Source organism: Anopheles merus, chromosome 2L, assembly GCF_017562075.2.
Source record: "Anopheles merus strain MAF chromosome 2L, AmerM5.1, whole genome shotgun sequence".
Lineage (NCBI taxonomy): Eukaryota > Metazoa > Arthropoda > Insecta > Diptera > Culicidae > Anopheles > Anopheles merus.
Genome location: NC_054083.1, coordinates 26,948,160 through 26,968,192, shown reverse-complemented (window position 1 = coordinate 26,968,192; position 20,033 = coordinate 26,948,160). Strand labels below are relative to the sequence as shown.

Sequence of the window (20,033 nt, the reverse complement as noted above, 5' to 3'; positions counted from 1 at the left end):
TGGCACAGGCTCCTTGTGCGCGAAAGCCATACCGATGCATGCGGCACCAGCCCCAGCAAGCATTATCAATCATAACGACCGAAGGAAGCAGCATAAAAGGGGTTATTAAACTTTTATTCCTTGCAAGCCATTCATTAACCGGCAGTAAGCCTTCCGCAGGGTCAACGGATTGGGAAACCCGGGGACCCAGCATTATTATCATGCTGCTGACGATGCCGATACGTGTGCGATGACGCGATGTTGGCGCAGTCGATAATGATACTTTGTGTCTGTGTGTGTGTGTACTGAAGAAGCAACAAAAAATCCCCTCCAACCTCTCCTCACGCGCGGAGACGTGTGTGTGTGTGTGAGCGTGTGTTGGGGATTTGTTTGAGCAGGTCGACAACGTCGACGAGACCGTATCACGGTGCCCGTGCCCTGCAATAATGCCAAAAATAAAGTGTTCCGCCTGTGTGTAGTGTAGTATGCACACGGACTGATACCACGAGCGGAGCCGTTTGCCGCGATGACGTAAAAGTGATCCTTCCCCAACGTGCCCGTTGAAGCGCGAGGCACGGCGATGATGGATGGACCAGAGATTCGGGCGAGGATTATGGAGCGTTATCGATGTGACGAGAGTATTTATGCTTCGCTGGTTCCATCGATGCGCTAAAGGGTTCATGCCCGGGACCGGACCGGACGACGGGCCAACGCTGGCCAAGGGGTTTTACGAGCGCTAAATATTATCGTTTTAAAACGTTGCACGTAGCTGCTGCTGAAGCGAGATGTGCGAGAGGTGCTGTTGAGCAGGGTGAAGTGCAAATCGTAAAATCCTTTTTTTAATAAATAAATCAGCATCAGCATACCATCCAGTAATCCGCATGGTGCAGGGGTAGCAAAAGTGCGATAAATTGTACTGATTGCTTGGGCAGGGATTTCGATGTATGTTTGGCGTTGCGCGCGTCATTCTAATGCAATGCAATAGCTGCAGCCTATTTTTGGCAGTTGAAAACATATTTGTTGAAAAGGATTTGAAAAACATCTGTGACGAAAGCATTTACACGAATTTCAAAGTCACTTGAGCAAAATAAAATAAAAACGGAGAAATTGCTATCAAATTGCTCTGTCAGAAGCTTTGCGCATGCACAATTACAACAATTTGTAACCGTTTGTTTATTTGGTCTTTCAGATGTTTTTGAGGGTATAGTTGGCCTCACCAATTAATAAATACATGTTTTCAAACTGTTCAATGCTTTTTTGCTATAAATGCTATGCTTAGAACCTAAAAATCTAATAATTGATAATCGTAAAAGATCACTTGGTGTAAGAAAAAGTTTAGAAACTATCTTTCTCTATACATGCATGTTCACTGGACTTGTTTTTATGATGGGCCTAACCCAGATAAGCATCAATTTTTCAAAAATATCTGCTCGAGGAAAAAGCTTCCATTGAAATCGGAATGAATGAATTAAAATCAATTCCAGTAATGAACTATTGATCATGTGCAATCAAGTACTTAGGATTATGTTATGATGATTGATAATGATTATTTGATATCAAATTATCTGAACAAATAATAATAAAAAACAGTTTGGCTTTAAAATTAATGTGGTTTTGATTAACTATTTTTATGTGTTTTTTATTACTCAAGGAGGAAGGGTCCAAAAGCCGATACTGCTTGCATTAGAAAAAATATATTGCTACTAAATGCTTTGTTTTACGCATTTACACTTTCTGTAGCTTTGGTCTGGCAGAAAGCTGTTTTATCAGAATCCGTTTGAGTTAGGTAATGCAAAAGTTTGACTAAATCCTTCGTTAAATTAGACATGTCAAACGAGCGATGAATTGTGTTGTCTAACACGGATCATAATAGAAAAAAAATTAACTCTTTATCTTGATACAAATATTTGATCCTTATTTGTGAGCCTAAGAAGTGCTTCTAAGTGTAAAAAACTAAATTGCCATTTGATTTTCAATTCCTTTCCATCCAAACATTTAAACTAAATCAATCAACTTTGTAACTGCTAATCACGTCACATTTTTTAATGCACATAACCATGGTTTGAATATTCCTTTTCCTATCCTCAACACACTAAAAACCAGTCACAACCAACAATGTCTTGAACCTAGACGAACATCTAACATATGGCCTAGTCCCTTCACCCAAGATATCTTCTTCCCTTCACTCTATATCCTACCGTCGCTCAGAAAACAGACTGTAGTCATCTACCAAAGCAATCACATTTTTGCCTCGAATCAAAATTGCTTTGCCGAATGAAATGATCCGTAATGTGTGTAGGAGAATTGAATAGGAAAAGAAACTTCCCTCTACAACAGAGAAAACGAAGCACAAAAAAACCTTAACCCACGGCCATAAAATAACCAAGCACCAGCACAGCAACGCTGGCCCCAGCTGCCCCAGTTCACAGGGGTCGAACATCTTCCACCGCACAACATCCGCACCGCATTTCATCTTAATTACAAAACCAGCCACTACCACCACGGCCAATGTAAGCTGTTCCACTGTTGCCATACTGGAGACCGAGCGTGGCCAGATAGACCGATACGCTTTCGTTTGGAAAATGTGTAGAATCGCTGATGATACGGTGAACATCAACTGAAGGAAGAAAAAACCAGACCGAGGATATAAAAACGGACCATCCTCGATGAAGTTGCGGCGCGTCCAAACGCGTCAACCTTCATCCAAAGTCTGGCATCAAGTGGCGATGGGTTCGGTGATGGGTTTTACCGATTCATGCCTTCTTTGCTGCTGGCCAGCCCACAAAATTTTGCTAGGCAAAAAACAGCTCCCAAACCTTACATGAACCACTCACAACAATCAGAGCAAAGACAACAACAAAAACCACTCAATGCCCTCGATTTCAGGTGATTCACACCTTTCGAAAGAGTAGGCTGTGTACACTCGCTAGGCTCGAACACGAGCGTGGCTTAAGCCCATTTCCCCATGACTGGGGCTGTGCATCCAAAAAACATGACCCCAAAAACTCTATTCCATGCACGGTCCTACAGGGCAAGAAGTTCCACATGGTACAGAATAAAAACTCCTCCCAACCAACAACAAACAGCTGGCAGGAATTGGTGTGAAAAAAGGCGGTTAATTACGGCGGCCCTCTCACTCACCTTTCGCTGTCGGGAAGCCGTACTCAATGTACGACACCGCTCATGCAAGAAGGTGCACTAATACTATTCCCAGCAACAGTCAGATAACTCGGGAAGCTGTGTGAGGCTAGTGTCTGAAAGCTGCACAACCGTTGATGGATCCAGAACTGCCCCGAGGCCTCAGAAACCGTTCCACCCGAGTTCCACAAAACCCACTCCAGCAATACCGAGTTGTACTCACCTCTCAATACGTTGATTGCGTCCGCTAGTTACTGTGCCACGGGCGGTAGTAGTGTCAGCAGCCTGCAAGGGGCAGAGCATTTTCCACGAACGAACCGACCTGCTCGGTGACGATCGGTGTGCAATCGCTCGCACGGTACTGTGTATCTGCTGCCAACGACACGCGGCTTGGCATCGGACCATCCACAAACACTGGCCGCTACCACCATACCATCACCGGGCACTGCATCGGGATGAAACGGCACCGAAACCAAAGCTGACGGAAGAAAAACTGCACCCGGCTTCACACACACACACACACACACACACACACACACACACACACACACAGGAGGTTCGGATAAAGAGTTTTCCGAACGTATTATCCCCGTAGCGGGAACCGAACGAACGAGAACAGAAAGATGCACTCTCGAGGTACCCGAGGTCTGCCGTAACGGTTCACGCACTTTCTTCTGGTTCACCTGAGCACAAGCTGGTAGGTGTGAGGCTTCAATTATTTCCGAGCGTAAACTTGTTCCACACTCGGATCAAGCATTTAATTCGCTTAGATTGCAAGCCGCCCTGCTACGGATTCGTGCCCGAGGATGTGGTACCACCCTAGACACACTCGCACACACACACACCCAGATACACACACAAATGCGGTCGATCTAACTCAATTTGGCACTCCGAGGCTGGATGTGTGTACGTTTTGCATGTGGCCTCTTGCCCAGACATTCGATTATCTGACAAGGTGGAACAAGGTGGACCGGTACGCTAGTGAAACTTTTCCAACTTTCTCTTCTGCATCACCGGAGCACTGGCTTCTGTTTCTACACTCACTAAGCAGCACACAATAGCACCGACTGGCATGGGCAAAAAAGAAAGGAGGATCACGTTTGGCACGGGCTTGGGGGAAAGGATTTAGTACGTTTCAGCTCTACCGTACCCAACCCGCACTTACTCACTCGCGAAGCAACGGTACAGCGCACTAAAACCAAAGGGATATATCCTTTTTTTTATTCTTCCTTTTAAATTCTCCTCTTAATTTAAGCACACATCACACGGAATGCTTCACTTGCACACAATTACACCGTACCCTGACTGTCGTCCTCTGCCATTCCGATCACTAGCACTGGTTTCTCAGCTTCACTACTTTCACGCCGAACGCCACCGTCAATCGAAGGGAAGCCTACTGCGATGATTCGGTTCGGACATTGGCGCACCAGAGTAACTTACGTAATGATGCCGATTTTTTTATGTACATCAACACTCACACACACACACACACATACACATGCACCTCACACACTGTACAAACTACACAAACACACACGCGAGCACATACACACTTCCTGCTTTGGCTTTTTTAACGGAATAGAAGTCCTTTGCCGTCACTCGATAGATCTAGTTCTGTGGAAATGAAATGAATACTATGAATTGTAAGTAGCTCCAAAAAAAAGTAAGTTTTGTGCTGTCCGTTTATTGGAACTATGTAAAAACAAGCATGGAGCAATATTCGGCTCGTCAAACTTCAATTGAAACTGCAATGGCTTGCCCGCTGTAACAACAACTTTGAAGATCCACGGAAAAATCGCTCGGTATTGAAGGTCCCGCGCGAGAGCGCGCTTGCACGAACTTGCAGAAATCGCTGGAACCCGTCCGAAAACGGCTTACCGGCTGTGTCGAACTCGGGCCTGGTGGCAACTGGAGCACAAACTTTTCGGCATGCCGTACCATTTTGTGGCTACACTTTTTTCTCCTTTCCTTTTTTCATCGCAGTCCCTGCGTCGAGCGTCGAACTCGGCTCGCCTACTGCTCTATTTATAGCGGTGTACTATATTTATCTGCCGGTAGCTTACTGTACTTCACTCCACCACTAGAACGGCACACCAACACACCAGCACACACACTTATACACACTGTTTCCCCTCATTTGCTCTCTTCACAATTGATGCTCAGCTCCTCGGCTGCCTTTAAGTTGGGCTATAATTTCCCCCCAGTAAGTGAGGTTCGTAGAGAAAAAAGGAAGCGAATGATGAAATGGGGTGAGGAGGTCGATTTTTTCGCCCTCTTGCGCGTATGCGTCCTTGGCGCCGGTTGCCCTGGAAATGACATTGGCAGGCACGGATTAAGGGATTTATAACGATGCTCTTTTTTTTGGTTCCTAGCGACACTGCGGTTAGTGCTTCCGGTTAGGGCACCGTGGAATGCAAGGCAAGTTCGCGCGGTTTGGAGACCTCCAATTTGGCAAAGCTCGTAATCCGGCCCAACGGTTTACGTTTTACTGAGTTCACGAGCGACACCAGCTCAGGACAATTGCAAAGGCAATTGAGGCTTTCCGATGCGATTGCGAAGGAGCTGGTTGTGTATGTTTCAATTTGTCTATTTACAAATTGTAACTTTTAAGTACAAACCTTATACCAGAGAAGAAACAAATTAAATGACCACAAACCCCACACGCAACAACGCTTTACCCTTTGGACACTGAAAGTGTTTAAAATCGCAGCAAAAAAACTGATCCATTCTTCAGCAGCTGATATCATAAGCTCACCTTTCTAAATGTAACACTGCAGAACTATCCTTCGTTCACCTTTCACTGCAGCACCGGCTATTACTGTCACGACCCAGCGGAGAAACCCGCAAAGAGTGTGAACGTCCGCGTCACACATTCGTCTCCTCCCGACGCCAACCTGACACGGACTGGCAAACCCGTCAACCCGAGAGCGTTCCGGCGGCACACTAGCCGACATTGAACACACATCGGCAAAAGCGTATGCCAGCGTGTCGTGTCCCAGGCGCGTGTACATACACCACCATCACCAACCAACGAAACGTAGCAGGCGATAGGCAGTATTGGTACGAGTAGAAAACTCGCGAAATTTCCCAGCATCCCCTAGCACAGTATCCTCAACTGTAGACCAAGAAAAACTGTGCGTTTCGTGTGTGAGAATAATCTCTTTCTCACACGCAAAGAGAGAGAGAGAGAGAGAGAGAGAGAGAGAAGGATCAGTTCAGTTTCAGAGAAGTAAAATGTTGGAGAGTGTGCGTTTTATAAAAGTGTCTCTCGCTCTCTCGCGCGTATTCTCTTTCTCTCGTGACGTTCAGCACAGTCCTTCTGTTGCCAGGACGTGGTCTCCATCGTAATCTGACGAGCGTTCGCACACCAACTCACCGATGGACGCGTGCCGAACGACACGCTTGCACGGTTGTGTTGGTGAGTTGCGAGCAGCAACAGCAGTAGCCGAAACCAGCAGCAGGTTAGCAGTCAAGCTTGAGTGTTGCGTATAGTGCTGCAGGTTTGATATAAACGTATGGTGGCGTACAATATTGTAGCAATACTTCTCAGCATTATTAGACGACAACCAGAGGTTGAGGGGAAAGTCGTTACAGAATAGATATCTCACTATTTTGATTTGTTAGCCACTTTGAAAGGCCCGAACATACAACAACGTGCTCAAAGTTAGATTGCTCCAAAACTGCTCCAAAGCACATTGCCATGACCTTGAAAGTTTTCGTACATCCTTAGCAGAAACTGGAACACACAGCATTCCAGAAAACTTATTCCTACACAAGAACAGAATGTCTTGCTCCAAATACAATACGTTCCAAGAACCAAAAAAACACAACAACAAAACCTAAACCAAGCTGTTCGTAACATCTTGTGGCCGGGGATTTTCGCATTTTGCCGGCATCTCCGGCCCGTCACCCAAAAGGACCGTCACGCACACCAAACATGAAATGCCAATCATCAACTGCGGGTACATTATTATGGCCAGCCTCCTCCCGGTGCCGAGGAACTGTATGAGCCGTCGGCCGCGAACATGGGACGCGATGCTGATGCGGTTTTAATTTTCCACTTCAGCAAACGTTCACCAGCCTTTCACCGAAGCAGCAGAACCCCTTTTGCTCCAACTGCTAGTGAAGGAAATGGGGAGGTGGACAAAAAACCCCAGCACGCATACCCGACGTACGCTTTGACTAGAGAACGTAGGCAAAGCAAGCACGGACGGACTGACCAAAAACTGAAACGATAGCAATCGTTGCTGTGTGTAGCAATGGCAGGACTAGTACAATCTATTCCAGCAGGCTGCGGAAATTTAATATAGCAACCGCCAGGAAAACGTTAACCACGGAATGGTTGAGAGAGGGAGAAAATGGCAGAGAGAGAGAGAGCACGGCTTTTGAGAAAATGGTAAAGAAATCTTTTACAGAGAATTTAAATGATGGACATCATTCAGTGGATATGTACAGTGACTGGGCTTACAAAGCAGTATGCTAAAGCGACAGTAAGCCATTGCCACGACTGTGACTTTTCCCCCAAACAATCGTTCAAGAAGCATCTTCCCAACATCGAACCCTCAAGATATGCAGATTCCACCCAATGATGCAATGGCGGTCACCCGGCTAGTAGCGCCGGAGTCGAAATTTGCCAAACTTTTTGAACGATTTCCCGACATTTCTTCGACGAAATTGATGATCCTTTTCCGTTAAAAACAAAAATTCTCAGACGTTTTCGCAAAACGAAACTTTTGCTAGGTTCCTTCCTGCAACTAGGTCAAGTGAATAATTTAATTCAACTCACCAAATTGCTGACAACTGGTACGGTAAGAGTAACGAAAATCCCATTCCGACTAAAAGTGATCAAATAAATTAATTACGCTATCGTGTCATTTCATAACGTATTTTTTAGAGGTAGTTCTTCTTGGTATTTCTGAATGGTTGAAGCTGCAGCTTGTCTACGAGAGCTGACTTTGCTCCATTACGCGAAACAGGATTAGTGTGCCACCTTGGCAATGGTAACGCCATGTAAACATATTGAGAGGATACCTTTACGCAGACCTCCTGAACAATTGTACTATGCAGTTAGCGTTTGAAGAGGAGTAGACAGCAGCGTACGATTGGAGTGGAATGCTGGAATTCCAAGATTACTTTCAGGAATAGGTTAGCAAGTTTACTAGAACCTCGCTGGACGGTATTCGATGGCCGTAATCCATAAGACACTTGTACGAGAAGTACCTAAACGAACAATTGAAATAATATAGCCGTCTTGTGTATCTATTTTCCCGTTTTACCTCTACTTTCCACTTGCTATCCTTGTTGGCGTTAGTGTCTGATGCAAAACAAAACCAAAACCCCATTCCCATTGATGAACCGTTGAAAGTTATCGCTCAGCAAGATATCTCATTCCAGACGATCGCGCCTGTTCATAGCCCCCAGTTGGAACGTTCGCAAACGGAGCAGCGGTAAACCGAAGAAAAGCGAAGCATCTCTGCTTCTCTTGCACCACTTACACCACAACCGTCACCGTTTTGATAGTGGAAATTTACCCGAATTGAAATCACCTGATTTGCGATGGTTCGGAAACATTTATCGTACCGAAGCAAATGGCGAAAGGGAAGCAGCAGAGACGGCGCCTTCAATGGGTCTGGTGGCTTACAGCTCTCCCCACCAGAAGCGCTAAAGTGCTGACTTCAAGCGGAGCTTAACTCGGTGGAGATTTCTCGCCTGCGCTACGTTCCCCGCCCTGTTCCCTGTCGGTCCGTTCCGCGAGAAAGCAGCAAGTTTTTTTTCTTCTCTCTTTTCCAACGCCGCAATAGCCATTACCTAACCGTTTTGCAGACACGCTTTTGCCGCAGACCATGCAGATGTCCGTCCGGTCGTAAGAGACCCCCTTGTGGCATCCTTCGCGCTTGTTTCGTGTTTTCTTTTTGCTTGTTTCATTCCTTCTTTTCCCCCAGTCGTTCCGGAGAAGAAGCCGAAGCACAGCACAGCACACCCCTTTATCCCCCGGTACACAGTGCTGCAAACAGAATGGGGAATGGGCGAACGGTGCAGCGACCGATGGTGAAGGGGGATGGGTAAATTGTTTCTTTTCTCGCAATTGCTTCCACACACTATGGCACAAGGCTGGAAGTCGGGGCAAAATTCCCGATGGAATGTTTTAAAGCGAGCAGAGCAACATACAGCTGGAAGCTCGTTAGGCTAAAAGTTCGAACGGTACGGGGGCCGTTTTTTTCATATGCAGCAAGAAGTGGGTTTTTTTTTCTCTTTTGCTCTCTCGGTCTCGATCGCATTTTGAAGACATCGAACAGGATGTCTTGTATGTTTCTTCTTCTTTTCGGCAACTCGTGTCGAATTAGTGTATCGGCCATACGAGGGATACAGCAGCAAGCGAGTTCGATGACGTCAAACCAGTGCTCCAGATACGAGGCACCAAGCCGATCCATAATATATGTATGTAGGCCACTCCGGTACTGCATGCCAAGGCAATGGTGCATTAAGCGGGCAGCCAAAAAGACATAGCAACAAGGGACTGATTATCTAATGCTAAATGAGATGAGATGCTGGACTTGCGACTGCTTCCCAAGCGAAAGTATCCGTGCGGAGGATGCATTGGGTGTTTCAAACCGGACGCTTTTCTCGTTAAGAATGCTTAATAAATGTTTTTTTGGAAAACAAAAAAAAAGACCGTATAAGCAGAAACACATTTTTCAAATTTAACAACCAGCCACACACGGAAAAACATTTCATCACGTCCAAAAAACAAAACCATCCTACCCAAAACACGGATCACAGAAACTGCACGATTGATAAGTCTTCTTCGCTTGTGCCTTTTCCTTCAAAACGTTCCCAGTTTGGGTTTCGCTGAGTGGCTCGGTTGAACCTCGTACGTCTTCAAATGCTTGCAGTTGATTGATAATTGGGTGCAGAAGGAAGAGAGGGATACAACCACTTCCGCGACACAACCACTTTGCCCTCACTGCGGAGAAGCTAGAAAAGCAAAGCACTTACGAAGAAAAATGGGCGCCTCCATCGCCGAAGCGTAACAAGAACACGTTCCTTACACGGTTAATCAGAACTCAGAAGCACATGGAGAAAAAGGAGAAGTGCCTTCTTTTCTGCGTCCATTTTCCTTACGCTTTCTTTTTTTTTGTCTTTTAGCCAGCTTGATAAATTTGTCCCCTAGGACAAACGAAGTTCGAAGCTAGTGAAGGGAAGAAGTTTTTCTTTTTCCAACAGCAGCAGCACCAGCAGCAAAACCCTGTTAAAAGCTCCCGAAAAAAAGCGATGCAACGAAATAGCTCAATCTGATTCAATTACGCTTCGCCTCTGCATTGTTGCGCTCTGCATTACGCTCTGCAGTCGATTAGAAATGCGGGAAATTATGCTTTTAAGCGCTTGCAAAGCGGAGAACGGGCACGAGCACGGAATGGAGCTAATGTTACGTGATAAACTGCAAGCAATGTTGCGACGAAGCTTTTTTTAGTAGATAGTACCAACGAAAAAAAAAGAATGATGACCTTACTTAATTATTGCAACACTTTAAAAGCCCCCTTTTTTATGCTAAACTTTGAGTGTGAGTAAGTACACGCGAAACAAGTATCATTGAACAGTAGTTGTAGATGGATATTAAAATATTGTGCGCCAAAAAAAAATGTAGCTTTCCATGTACGCATTAAACCGAACTAAGCTAAGCGGCAAAAAAACAATCAAGAGACCGACATAACTTTTCCGGCAATTGTTTCCGCATTTTGTGCAGAATAATGGTTTGCCATAATAGCAAACCCACACACAGACACACACAAAAAAGGGCGTTTCATACAAGTACTCACACATACGCAAAAGGCACACAACAACTGCTCCCGATCAACCTCTCTAGCTAGGTGGGTAGGCGGGTGTATACTCACAAACCTTCCTCCTAACACTCACACTCAAACAGACACACGCTCCAAATGGCACCACAGTGTGGTGAGCAGCAAAAAAGGTCGATTTTCCCTCCTGCCCTTCGTACTGTATCGTCGGGATTAAACCATTCGGTACTAAACTATGACAACATTGTTCGCAACTCATCTGTTCGCGAGGACCGCTGCGAGCAATGTACGAAGACACACAAAAAAATGCAGCAACCCACAGGGTGGATGGGTTTGGGTTAGAAGCACGCGAAACACACTGAATCAACAGTATATCACAATAAACTATTACCGGACAACAAAATTGTGAGTGTGCTTTTTTTATTTTTGGATCGAGAAAAGAGAGACAATTTTTTTGCGTAAAAAAAAGGACGCTAGAAAAATGGAAAAAGAATGACATTATCGAAAGCAAAATGAATAACACGGTCAAGCTATAAAGCATGTCCCGAAAAAAACACACACACACTGTGGTGAATTTTGTGTGACAAACTCTAGACAAAGCTAAACTTTCTTTGCGCTGCTTTGACCGTTTCCAGTACACAGAACACACAGCACGCTTAGCGACACACAATAGCAGGCGTTGAAAGCTATCTACTACGGGAGGGTGAGACAAAAAAACAGGAAAAGCACATAATTTGAGGCTACGCTTTGCGCTCATGAACCGTAACATATTTCACACCTTTTTCCCCAACACCACTTGCTACTATTATTACCAGGGGAAAACTTTTACGCTGAGGAGTGTTGAGCAGGCTGCACTGTTGTTGTTGGGCAGTGCAGCAAGTGGCCCTTCTGGTCCCGAACCGCAACTGTACTCAAGTTTGTGTGAGTTTCCCTTATCCCGGACATAGTTTCAACGCATTCAAATCGTTTTCAAACGACAAACTGCTCCTTGTTTTAGTGTGTTTTTTTTTCTCTACTTCTCTCTCTCTCTCTCCCTTCCTCTCTCTCTCTCTCTCTCTCTCTGTCTCTCTGTCTCTCTCTCTTTTTAAAAGCAACATACTGTGTTTCGCTTTTCCTGATGGAGCTACCACCAAAAGTCAACGCAGACACGCTTTAGCTTGCACGAAGAGCTCCAAGCGAAAGTTAAGCTGAGCGAACCCGAGACTCTAAGCCCGACACACCCGTGATCGGTCACTCCAAGCGAAACGACTAACGTATAAAAAATTAAAACTTTCTCCAATAAAAGTAAACGATAAACTGCAAGATTAGCTCCCCCTTACTGGCTGCTGCTTCAAATCGCCATCGTACTTCGCCGGAAACTTGCTCACTCCAGCATCCAGCATCCGGGCCAACGAACCGTTAAACCTGCCCCCACAGCAGCATGAAAACGCACGCATTCAATGGCGCAGTTAATAGAATTATTATGTCTACAAGGGACGATCACCACTACCACCACCACCACCACCACGACCACCAAAAGGCAAACAAAAACATCAAAAGCAAAAACATTACCCAGCAACGAAAACAATGTGTAAGGGTGGATGCTGCTCTGGGGGATGGGAAGAGTAAATGTCCGCACTGGAAATTCACCGGAGTGTGAGTTGATCGTACCGCGGGAGGGGTTGCACACTGCCGAAGGTTTTCCATTCCATCTCCCGCCGCTCTCAACGCAACGCGGTCGTTTGTCCGGAACGGTTTTAATGTGTGTTGAGGCGCGCGCGCGTATGTATGTGTGTTTGGTTTTGTACTGCCTGCGAGGGTGTTATCTTTAGCGAGCAAAATCAGCATGGGGAAAAGCTTACAAGGGAGCTTTTTGTCGCATAGCGTTTTAGAGTTGGGCTAACCCAAAAAAGAAAAAAAGAAGGAAAGCTAAATTCCTCCCAAATGGCTTTTGGGGAGGGGCATTGAATTTTGCGCCAAAAGCGGGACGAAACTTTTGCGTGATGCGTGTGTGTGTGTATTTGTTGGTAGTTACATAATTTATTGCACCACCAATGGAATAATGGGGCTGTAGAGATTCGGTGGATGGATTTGTTTAGGCTGGGTTGCTTTTGTGCAATAATTGTGTGGTAATCAACCACACATATACACCCAGGCACGGTAAAATGAACAGTTTTAATTGCATTATTCTATTGTTTGCCAGCAATAGTGTAGTGTATTAGTGCTAGTGTTACTAATTTATGATTTTGACTACCATAATAATCCCGCAGTTGGAAACAAATATAAACTAAAGGCTAAAACAATACTTGGATTCCCACAAAATGGATTGAAAATTCAAAATTACAATTGCGGCTACATTTTAACAACTACACTAAATCACATACTAGGCCGCCTTTGTCCTAATCGTCAATTTAAACACCATTACTCACACAGATCAATATTGAAGTAACGCTTTTATGATGCCGCTTTAACAATAATAGCCCTTTAATGACATTCCAAACGCTAATAATTAATCAACCGCATTCGATTCCACTCTTCCTCTACTCTCTTTCTCTCTATCTCTCTTTATCTTTAAATAAAACAATTTAAATAGCAACACGATTCAATGAACTTTTAAATACAAATATTGAATTACTTCCGCAGCGATTACGCGCGCACAGTGTGCGCCCGGGTGGGCTGTAGTAAAGTAAATTAGAATTCCGCCATCACCGGACTGCGAATGCTACATCATGCTACTTCTTCTCCCCGCCTACCGATGATTTGCGCCGTCGAAACATTAGGCTAGAACGTAGCACCAATCGTATCATGAGCGCAAACATTGGCGCAAACCATTGCCGGTGGTAGCATGATCATGATTTCGATGATATGGAATGTATGATTTACCATTTATTGGCTTGTTTCACACGCTTTCACCGTTCCTGTGGAATTACGATTCCCATTCCGGCACTAATCCAAATGTCCGTTAATCAGCCGGCTGAAGAATCCGTCCATCATCGATTCCAATTAGCGGCTGGCATATCGATACAGCTCTAAATTAGATAATTCTCTATCTCTCGTGTATCCCGCGCGAACCTACTCCCTTTCCTACAACGAACGTCAAATAGCAGCAGCCAGCAAAGCGTCATCATGTTGTGGAGGGTTAATAACGGTTGAATAAATTGCAAAATCACATCCTGTTTTTTTTTGCTTTTTTTGAATAGTAAAATGAATCTCTTTTTTACTCCTGCCGTGCTACCATCCTCAACGTGTAGGAAGTGACAAACGATCCTAAACAAGGCACGAGTGAGGATTTTTGTGCTTTCTCTTTTGCTCTCTTTCTCACTCGCTTTCTTCCCATCACAGCCTGCTCCATTTTAATTGTAGCAAGCGTGCTAATATTTATGACGCCTTCAGCCACGAGCAGCTTTTCCTGCCTGCCACCATCGTTCCCTTCGCTCTGCCGCAGCGCCTTGTCGCCTGTCGAAGCGCAATGGGCGGAAGTGAAGCATGATTTTCCACCCGGGAACCATGCTAATTTAATCAAAGACAACGAGTTATCTTCTCAAAAAGGATGTCGTTTGCCACCTCTCCACTTTGCGCTCCGCCCCGTCCCGTGGGGATATTCCCGGGCATCTTTGCTTCCCCTTCTATCTTCTTCTTCGCGTCTCAACTCAACTTTCTGTCGCGCGGTTGTGAAGATTTATTCAACTCGTTTCCATAACTTGTGCGCCATACATCATCGTGCGTAAGCAGCCCGGCTGTTGCGATCTGCGCTCGCGAGGGGAGGGTTAGGGTGGTTCGCTTACTCCACACGAAATAAATTCTAACGCCAGTGTGGGTGAAGCGACGGGTGGACGTGGAATGTTGAGGATGCGGAGAAAAGAGAAAAAACAAAAAAGGGGTTGGAAAAAAGGTTGGCTGCGGACATCTTTACGATAACCGAAGGCGGTGGTTTCAAGGAAATGGTGCACGCTTTCCGTCCATTTCACGCCTCGCACGCTCGCTTGGGGAAAAGCAACCCCATTTGTAGAAGCAAACCATTTCATCCCCCCAGCAAAAAAAGCCTTCAACGTACGCCTCTTACTTTCTCCTGGGAGGAACGTCTTACGATCACACTTACTTAGGTTTGTGGGTTTGCGCACAGCGCGTGCGGGTCCGTACTGTCGAAAAGTTTGCCACCGTTTTAACGGACGCTGAATGGGGAGGCTATACCCCATTTCCATTACTAGCGAAGCCGAAAACCATCGGCAGATGGTATCCACTAGGAAGGTGGCCAGGCTAAGGGGGAGGTGAAAATAATGCCCACTCCACGCAATCATACAGATAGTAAGTAGTACGTACGTACACGAAGCAAGCAAAAACGGTCCACAAAACGGTGCAAGGCGTAAACGCAATAAAACTTTTACAATGTGGTTTTCTTAATTGGAGCGAGAGGAACGTGTGAGGAACTGTGGTTTTTCGTTTTTATCCCCGGGAGCGTAAACGCGCATGAAACCAACGCAGTAAACTCGACCCTCATCCGGCCTGAGGCTAAGAAAGGCTGGGCGCCTCCATTTCGTCCATCCGCACTGGAAGGGTTTATTTTTTGCTCGACCGCTTCTTATCTGAATCAGGCTAACGGGGGCTTTCGGTAATATTTTTTCGTCCTACTCAACCACATACACACACACACACACACACACACACAGACTGATACTTTGACACGTTTAGGGCACAGTTCGCCGACTAAAGAAAGAAGAAGAAAAAACATCCTCGCCCGATCGATGGGTGCGCCTGGTCGGTCACGACACTGCAGGGAGCCCGGGGTAAAAATAAACCATCGTTACAGCGACCCAATGCAGACAACGCAAGGCCAAAGCCCAAGCGACCCAGCTAACATGCAGTCATGAAAGATGAACCATATCATAATATTATACGTGCACATCCATACCCGCTCTCACTCTCTCTGTCTCTCTCTCTCACACTACCTTTCTCTTTGTATCGAAGCTCTCGAAGGCGTAGCATAGCATACTTTCAGGCGCAAACCGTCGTACGCCATGCAGCGAAACCTTCCCTCCCGAAACTGGCCCACGGTGGAGAGGAGAGTTTGACAATGTTTCCAGGGAACGATAATAGTATGTAGTCAATCCTGCGTCCCTCTTGCTCTTCCCTCTCGCTTCTTATACCTTCCAGTCGGCTACCAAGCTTTTACAATTGCGTTTGAAAATGTTGTACAATAAATTCCGTCCAGTGGTAGGATTTTTCTATTCTCCACAAAACAAGCCGCTCGGCAAGATAGATAATGCAGGTGCGTTTATATGTGTGTTTTGTGTTAAAACCATGGAATGATGGAAAAAAGATATCGAGCCCAAGGAAAAACAATAAAAATGTTATTAAAAATCTAGCTCCAAAGCGAACAAAACAAAACCAACAAGCTGCCTAACAAGAGCAACAACGGGGCGAGAAAAATAAAACGGCCAAGATGGACACGGTACACAGAAATGCCAACATCCGTCCGGCGCTACCACGCATCAAAAGGAAGGCTAGGAACGTGCGCCCGCACGTCAGTAGATCCGACTTTTTGGTGGACAGCAGCAGCAGCAGCCGCCCGTCAGCTGCCCAATTTCGGCTTCGAGGTATGGACGCTGACGTCCAACCCCGCATCACGGGGCATTGGGTCACATAAATCACGGGACTTTTAGTTCTTTAATTTATCTGTCCATGCCATCGTTTCCACGGCGGCGATGAAGAGTGAAGCGCACGGCGTTTGCACGCGAGTGCACGTTCGTTTGCCTGTGGAACCCCCCCCCCCCCCCCCCCCGTGGAGGAACGTTCGCGTGGCAAACGGCGGCGACGCGTCGAAATAAAAGATGTGCTACGCGTTAAGGCGGGAAAATTGAAATAGGTTCACGTAACAATCGTTACGAGACGTTGCTTCTTCCTCTTTCTTCTCCTTCTTTTTTGTGTTTCTTTGCGCTCATCAACACGCGGTCTCGCGTGAACGATGAATTTTTGCGTCGAGCCGTGTTTGCGCACGTCGGCACGTCGCCACTGCTCTGAAAAGGCAATGAATTTTGCACAACACCGACCCAGAAGCAGGCCGAAACACAATCACTACACTAGCACCCTATCAGCTATAACGTCCGTACCATCGTCGTCATCGTGATCATCATCTGAGTCGTTGGGAGCTTTGTTGTTGGTGGCGCTGTGGCGCTCTCCCTGCCTGCTTTTTTTTATTAACATTGACGTGAGACAAATAAATTTATTATTACTTTTAACGCCTCCCTCCCGCATACCATCGGGATGCAACGGAGCACATGATTCGCGTTGGACGCGTTGGGGTTGCGCCCTGCATAGCGCGTTCTGTATTACATTCCACTCTTAAAGCGACTCGCTCTGTTTGTATCGGGCACCGTCAAAATGAACATTTATGAAAAAGAAATAAAAGTGAAAAAGGGAGTAGCACACAATCTTGAACACGGTGTCAATATCAGTTTCTCTAGCGGAATTTTCTTTTTCTTAGGTCTGTGTGCTTTGGTGGCATTCAATTGACGCTTATTTGTACCCAGCTGTAGGCACATTCTTGTTCGAGGATAGTCCATAAATGACGTATTGTCAAAAATTAAGAGTTATACTCGCTTTACACTAACGTAACAAAATGTAACGTTGAATTTTCGCCTATTTATAACGTTACCAAACGCTTCAGAAAGCGCTTTATTGCCCGTACCATGTTATGAATATCCTCAATAGGCCGCTCATTGCTCGTTGAAAAGCTCAAAATCTTTTAAGGAGAACAGGAAGATTTTATTGGTTAAATTTCTTGAGCTCAATCACTTATCGAGAATAAAGGAGAAATAATTGCAGTCTACTCTGTATTCAGATAACCTCATTGTTTGCCATTCCGTGACCACGAATCACTACTGTTTGCAATGGTTCAAATGGAGGAACGAAAGGTTTAACAGGCATAAAACAGCACAGTACATGTTCCAACTGGGTAAAAGAAGTCCTATTTACTTTAAATTAAACACTGAGAGTAAAATGAAACATCCAATCGGCACAAACTGGTACAATATTCATACCGCCCTTTGCTTATAACCCGGAGACGAATGATAAAAGAGATCCTTGAATAAAATCAGCCATAGAACAAATAATGTTTGCAATCAGGAGCAAAAAATGAGTCCACAATAGCAAAAAAGACTCCCATTCGCACCATAACAACGACCATAACAATGTTTAATTTAACTGTCAAAATTTTCCAATGGTTTTCTGTCAATTTGTTCTAAACGCATCGACCTGTTCTTTTCAAGGACCTTGGAAAAGCTACCAATCTACTGCGATGCCGACTGACAGTTCATGAAACGCTTTATCTCCTTTCCCAAGCTTGTTGTGAAGCGTTTGGCAGCTGTCAGTTGTTATGTTATGCTCAGTATTATGCTGTGTGGAGTCGTGCGGATACAGTATCCGCTCCTCCATCCCGTTAATTGCTTACTTATCCGACGTTCCAATCACGTTTTTTTTAAACACTTTCAATGTATTGGTATCACCGTATAACATTTGCCATTTCAAATCAATGTTTCTTTTACTTTAAATAACGCTTTAAATCTGCTAAAATGCATAACACACAATACTCGTCTTTAAACAATGTGTTTAAATATGTTAAGGAAAAAACTAATTCTCCCTATTTCTAATGGATTTCCAATCTATTCAATGGATCCGGTACGAAGTTCTGCTACAGAACCAAAATCTGATCCTCACTTTCACTCAAATGTAATTAATCATACCTTCTCTCTGTCTAGCGACCGTTACGTAATTTATGGAAATCCTCTAAACACGTGTTTGCTAGGCAAAGTGGATGCATCACCCAAAACCAATATTGAGGTATTACAATTTCATATCCGTAGAGAAAGCAGCTCGGTAGAGAGTTCATCGAATATGTTTCGAATGCTTTTTGTTAGATTCTAAAAAGACACTCATCCGGTTGCCTTCTAACAGACATCAAAGTAAAACCACAAACTAAATACTCGATTAAATATGTACGAGTTAATTGAGCCACCCGTTTTTAAATCAATTCTCCTTTTCCCATCTAACCCATTTACGTTTGTTGCATATTTTATCCATCTTTCATCTTAAAGTTTTCGACCTCAGACATCCTTCTGTCCAGTATGGCCATTAAAGACTCATTAAAGTTTCAGATCATAGCATAGCAATCCTCTCAGTCACTGGCTCGGTCATCGGGCTCAGAACCTGAGTTTTACCTGACCTCCGCCACAGCGGGATGTAGCGTCGTGCTAAAAACTCGCTCGTGTGACCTCTGCAAACCACAGCGTGTGGCAGCGTCCCACGATGGAATGGCGTCGATCAGTCTGTTGGTATGTGTGATTAATTACCACAAAAATTAGCCCACACACATACTCCACACGAGCTCCTCGGGTGGACAATAGGTCATTTCGCGTGACGTGTCGTGGGTGCAGTGTACTTCTTCCTTATCATCCCACGGTGGCAAATGATTGATGCTCAAGTGTGTGCCTTTTTTACACACACAATCCCTCGTTGCCCAGGCCATATTAGCAGCCGCAGCAGTAGCAGCAGCAGCATCTGACCATCATAAAACAAAACTGAAGCTGACGGCAAAAACGATGTAAGGAATGCAGCGAAGGTGAATGAAAGAATCGGAAATCATCATTTAAGATACAGATACCAGAACAGGACACTGTTGTCCCAAAACCCAGATGCCACAAAAGTTCCGCCACAAAGTTCCCCTTCCTGCGATCGAAAGTGGCAGTGCGTAATGACGTTGACGTTCGTAGTCGTGTTGTGCGTTTTGTCAAGCTCTTTTTGTCTCGGCGCAAAACTTCCCAACACAGAGACATCTTCTAGACGGTTTGACACTTTTCGCTAGGGTTCGTCGTCTTCTGTGAACCTTTTTTCCGCCTCTCACGTTCCAACAGAACAATCCACTCATTCGAAATGCTCAATGGACTAATTGGGTGGTCACTCCCGTCCTTTCTGGTAAGGCTCATTCTTCATTTCCTCATGCCTGCTACGTGTGCTGTCCCAGAAATTCATGAAATTGATGAATGATGCTCGCACAGAACCGGACAGCTGCCCGGTCCCGGGTCCAGGTTCAACTCCATTAGTAACGCATGCACATGGTGCAGCTGAAGGGATGGCGTTTTATGTGCG

At 45.2% G+C, this 20,033-nt stretch overlaps 1 protein-coding gene across 15 annotated transcripts in view; it reads right to left on the bottom strand.

Annotated features, from left to right (window-relative positions):
- The window catches only part of LOC121591491 (cyclic nucleotide-gated cation channel alpha-3), a 104,674-nt gene that overhangs the window by 79,372 nt on the left and 5,269 nt on the right, over positions 1–20,033 (bottom strand). For 9 of the 15 annotated variants that reach the window (XM_041912054.1, XM_041912059.1, XM_041912061.1 and 6 more), the window contains exon 2: positions 3,341–4,731. The gene's annotated coding sequence lies outside the window, so the exon portion shown is untranslated. Of the gene's footprint in view, positions 1–3,340; positions 4,752–4,995; positions 5,161–5,180; positions 5,305–5,872; positions 6,205–20,033 lie in introns of those variants that run through there. The other 6 variants (XM_041912052.1, XM_041912051.1, XM_041912055.1 and 3 more) reach the window with 6 other exon arrangements.